General features: G+C 34.1%; 1 pseudogene; it reads left to right on the plus strand.

The window, feature by feature from the left end:
• The first annotated feature begins 2,541 nt into the window (after nucleotides 1–2,541).
• LOC107678164 (uncharacterized) overlaps nucleotides 2,542–5,726 on the plus strand; it is a 9,850-nt pseudogene continuing 6,665 nt past the window's right edge.

Consider the following 5,726-nt stretch of genomic DNA (forward strand, 5'->3'; position numbering starts at 1 on the left):
GATGCAAAAACCTCCAAGTCCATCTGAGATTCTTCTTTCAAATCAGCTTTTTTTAATTTTCTTTTTAGTTTCTATGAAAATATCATTGGACATTTTTGAAAATAAGGCATTCAATAACTGACTTTTCTTTGCCACTAAAGTGAAATTACTGAACCAAAACATAGGAGCCTGATAAAAATGTTAATTTAAAAGAAATGTCTCAGAAAAATTCATTTGTACATTATGGTAATGTGTTGTAATGCTTTTAATTGAAGAAAATCATTTTATGTGCTAACTATTAATGTTCAGTTTTTAGAAGTTTCCTATAAACTTCTTTTTTAAAATGTCTAAGTACTAAATCACAAGGATGTTTACTTTTTTGACGGAGCGAGTCGTTATGTAACAATTTAGCAAATTAGCCTTCTGATCTGCACTACAAGTTCATGTCACAACTAACCAGTAGATGGTAATGGTCCTGTGAATAGGCCTCATTTCCTTTATGCTCCATATAATTAATATGATTTTTTTTATTATTCTTTTGATTTGGGAGTTAAATGTGACTTGGATATGTTCTTCACCGGTTTTGTGAAAATCTTGTCACAATAATGCTGTTCTGGATGGTTGCAATACCAGGGCCTTGCCATGCGGCTGTCAGCAATTTACTGTGTGGTTTCTAGAGCGTTACCGGATGGTTGTTTACTATGTTTCTGTTATATTCTGATCTCTACGGCTGGGTCACTTCTTCAGTTCAAGCCTATGGGATTTTTCACCCATTTTCCTGTTTGATTTCACAGAAAAGTAATGACACTCCTCAATCCACGCTCAACAATAACTCAATTTGAGGTATCATTCATAACTGTACCACAAATAGTGAAGGACAATTTCTGCACCAAATCTGAATGCTTGGGGTTACAGATTTGTTCAAATTTAGCAAGTACCACTAATAAACAACTTGTACAGACAAATAACCTCCATCAGGAGTGATCGAATGCAAAATTGGCCAGCAGAGGGCATCATGGTGTTGTTTTAGACATCTCTGAATATCCCTGCTACTGAACATAATGTGTCTAAAGGTGAAGCGCTATTTCTAAAGAGACACTCAGTGGTTTAGAATCTTCCAGAGTCATAATTCAACATACTCATCTTGCCTTCATTAGGTAAAACCATCAAGAAAGCATTGATCTTTATATTCTCAGGTCTCAAGACCTTCTAAACCTGACCCAAGTTCATAAAGCAACATCAAACGCCAGCTCTGGGACATAGTGTATTAACACACACACACACACAAACCAAACACACACACTTTTGTGAAATTAATAATGTTATGAACCCTGAGGCTATTTTCTGGAAAAATAAAGGCCCTTTTGAAAACGGCCCTGAATAGTACCTATAAATACATCATTTAACCTATGCACCCTCTAATGAAAAATAAGTGTGCTTAACTACTGAATGTGCATTTGTAGTATACTTCAAATTTTAAATGTGTTTTAATAAAATTGTATTTACAGATAATAGATACAGATAATAAAGGCCATTAAGTGTACTTTCAGAGAATATAATTTCATGACTATGTAACATACTTTGCAATAATGCACTTTGTAAAAATGTAAAATTAAAAGTTTTACTTTAAGTATCATTATGTTTGAATTTTTTGCCATGCTTTGAAGTACACTTATGTTTGATCTGTTGACTAACATACTAAAGCACATGTAAATTACTTTGTTAACTGTAGTGTTATTCAATATTACATTTAAATTTAATATATTTTAAATATACTAAATAGCAATTTCATTACAAATGTGTAATGACAAACATATTTAAATACAAGATATACAGGTTTCAATAGAAGCTAAAGGAAAGTATATTTTAGTTTACCGTCATTACTTTCAGCAGTAACCATATTTTAAACACAATAGAAATAATTACGAAATTACATATAAAGAGCTACTTAAATGTGGCAAAAAGCACTCTAAACGGGATTTAATATAAATTTAAACTATAAGGCATTTTGATGCAATTAAGCAATTAAGTGTCTGAAAACATTAGATTCAATTCACACTTGAGTGTATTCTTTTAAAGTTTTTTTTTTCCATACATACACTTTTTAAAAGTGTGCTAAAGTGTACTTTTTCCACAAAACCCTGTGCTGTGCTGTATGATATTAAAAATAAATGCAGATAATGATGAATAAGGAGTTTAAAACTGGACCGCTGGCCTGCATGTAGCATGTCCTCACTGGGATGTTTATATATATGAAATATGAGCTGAGAACCGAGGTAAGCGTTCTCTCTGTCCTCCAGAAACTTAAAAACAAGGCCCTGGGAACATGGAGAGTCATAGATTCACATCAGCACAAAAAAAGAAGGGTGTTTAGTGGCCAGTGTCGGGCAGAGCTGGCTAACAGATTCTTGGGAAGAAACAGTTTAACGGATCATGAACTGACATGTTGATACTGCAGAAGACAGAGAAAGAGATGCTGGAAGTGACAAAGTTTTGATAAGAAAAGAAAGACAAAATAATAAAGTGTGAGGTAGGTGGTTTAGATAAGTGGGGAAAACAGTGATGAAGATTCGTGTAATGCAGATCTGGGGCTTCCTGTTAGCGGTACTGGGCTGGATTTTTGTCGCCTGCTCCATGGCCATGGAGTGCTGGAAGATCTCCTCTATCGGAGGGCAAGGTGGGAGCGCCGTCATAACAGTGGGCTGGTACTGGTCCAGTCTGTGGAGGGCCTGCTTCACGGACTCCTCTTCCACATCCAACTGCTACGACTTCCCCGTGCTGTGGTCTGTGGAAGGTATGGACATGATTAAAGTCTTTGAATGTACATGTACAAATTTTTGATTTGCTGTAATTAAAAGAGACTAAATAAATTCATTTGTTAAACAGTTTACACCCCAAAACTCTCAAGTAGATTAAAAATAAACGTTCTTTATTGGCATACATTTTTCCACAAAGAACCTTTATTATTTATTTATTTATATTTTGCAGTGATGCCATAGAAGAACTATTTTGGGTTCCTCAAAGAACCTTTCAGTAAAAAAGTTTTTTTTTTCTTTGTGTGAAGAACATTTTAATAATCTATAGAACTTTTTTCCAATATAAAGAAACATTGTTCAATGGAAAGGTTCCAAAGATGTTAAAAGTGGATCAATGCCACTAAAAACCTTAACCTTTAACCCTTCTGGTGCTCCTCAGATGGTGGTTAAAAATGGCCTTTATATATATATATATATATATATATATATATATATATAGAATAGTTATGATCTTACCAACTTTTTGAGCATAGACCTGGAAATGAAATGTACAACTTAAACTGTTGTAAATCTTGAATGCTTTGTAGCACACACTTATTTTTGGTCTCTTTTTAAAGAAGACTTTGCAGATTATTGCTGAAGTGAAAAAAGTTGAATTGACACTAAAAACAATATTACAGTACTTTAAATTATAATGACAAAAGTATACAAATATTTTTTATGAAATATATATTTTCCAAAACATGTTTTACTAAATTCAAACTCAAAAATCAAAGCCCTAAATCTAAACTAATTGTGTTCCAAAGTTGAGGTTGATATAAAAAAAAAGAGTTTTCAGTAAGATTTTGGTCAGGCGCAGTACCATGCATTTCCACTAAAGGAAATTTGCTTCCCACTCTTTTCCAATGCGGTCATTTTGACTGCGAGTAGTGCAAGTGTGTGTGTTCACATGCCAAGTGCCAAAACCTTTACCAAGTTTTGTACCATTCTGACGAAAAAATAAAATAAAATAAAAATAAATAATAATAATAATTAAAAAATAAATAAAAAATTAGGTCAAATAGGACCAGAAGGTTAAGTGTGCATTGCAAAAAGGGTTATTTATAGTTTAAAAAAAGTTATTTAGATGAATAAAATGTTCTTCATAGTAAGAAAAAAAATTGTTCTTTTAAGTATTGTACACTGCAAGTTTCTTTGGGGAAACAAAAATGTTGTTTCTATGGACAGACAGAAAGACAGATATAATACATTCTTTGGATCTGGGATGTTCAGGTTATCTTCAGATCGTGAGGGCTCTGCTCATGTCTGGGATGGCTGCTGGAGTGCTGGCCTTCATCCTGAGTCTCGTGGGAATGGAATGCACTTACATCGGAGGAAAAGACAGAGAAGACCCGATCCGTGTTCACAGGAGGCATCTGTCACATAACAAGTGGTACATTTCTTCATAATATACAGCAGAACCATTGTAAATCTTGCGTGTGTGTTTTACTGTGTCTGTTCTCTAAGGTATGCTGGCTGCCTCTGGTTATGCACTTTATGCTCAGCAAGTTTCTGCAGAATATTTCAACCCCAGATTTGATGGACTGCAGTAAGTATATGAAGAATTTTTGTATGGAAGGGTGTTTCATGGAATAAATTTTTTTAAAAAGGTAGCATGCGACATAAACATAATAGCAAGACATAAACTTAGAATTGTGAGACAAAAAGTCAGAGTAGTGAGATGTAATCTTAGAATTCTGAGAAAAAAATTATTTATATCTCACAATTCAGACTTTTTGAATTGTCGCAATTACCTTTTCTTTGGTGATGGAAACGGTCTTTCCTACTTTTGTTGTACAATGTAGATCCTGCGTAGATCATAGAAAGAATCCATAAAATTAACTGTGCAAATAAAACAATGTTTTCAATATTTCAAATACTATATAACATTCAAAAATACATCAATGTTTCAGATTTGACTTGGGAACTCCTTTGTTCCTTGGATGGGCCGGATGTGCTTTTCAATCTGGAGGGATTTGTCCACTTCCTAGTTTCAGTCTGCAAGATCTGGTCTCAGACATACAGCAGGTAAGAGTGCAACGCCAGAGTCACGGAAACCTTCTGGTACAGCAATTTATAGTTTAGTTAGCTAAATACAGGTTGCAATTTTACACTGGCACTGCATTTGTTAATGGAACCCAAAAGAAGAATTTTGAAGAAACATCACACAGCTCTATCCCACTCAACAACAAGCCCAATATTCAAAAGCACAGAATAACACCTTAGAAGTATCATAAAAGTCCATATGACTTGTGCATTATATTTTAAGTATGCATGAAATCTTAATCTTAATCTTGCACTTTGGAACCCATTTTCAAAAGTTGATGTGTAAATGCAGCCAAAATGCTTTAAAAAATGTATTTTTTAGTTGAAAACTGTCATGTAAACATCCCCAAAAAATGTAGTACTAAATTTGTTGAATCATGATTTATTTGTGAAAATTTTTGTACATTGATTTTGCACACAAATTTATGCATACACACATTTAGTGCCATGGACTACTGTAATCATTCCCTGATAGCACACATACATCTCAGATACGTCTATTTGAAGTGCGTTTTAACATCTGGAAGATGTATTTACCCTTGTGCGGTCTTCGGTCACTTCTGACCAGAGAATTTTACAATTTGAATTTTTAAAAATCGTAGCTTCACCAGAATGGTACGAAACTTGGTGACTTTTATGGCACTTGGTATGTGAACACAAAAAAAAATTGAGGGCATGATGAACTCTAAAACATCTAGAGTGCAAAATCAATACACCAACTCACACACACGTGGACACACACTCGTACAAACACACACACATCTATGAACTGGTGTGACTGCAACACTGCAACTATGTAAAATAAAATCCATAATTCAACTACAATGCAGTAAAAAAGTGGACAGCAAGGAAGGGGTTACACTCTAAAACATCAAGAGTGTAAAACAGATACATCCACTCACACAC

The sequence above is a fragment of the Sinocyclocheilus anshuiensis genome, unplaced genomic scaffold (assembly GCF_001515605.1).
Source record: "Sinocyclocheilus anshuiensis isolate Anshui unplaced genomic scaffold, SAMN03320099.WGS_v1.1 scaffold648, whole genome shotgun sequence".
Taxonomy (NCBI): Eukaryota; Metazoa; Chordata; class Actinopteri; order Cypriniformes; family Cyprinidae; genus Sinocyclocheilus; species Sinocyclocheilus anshuiensis.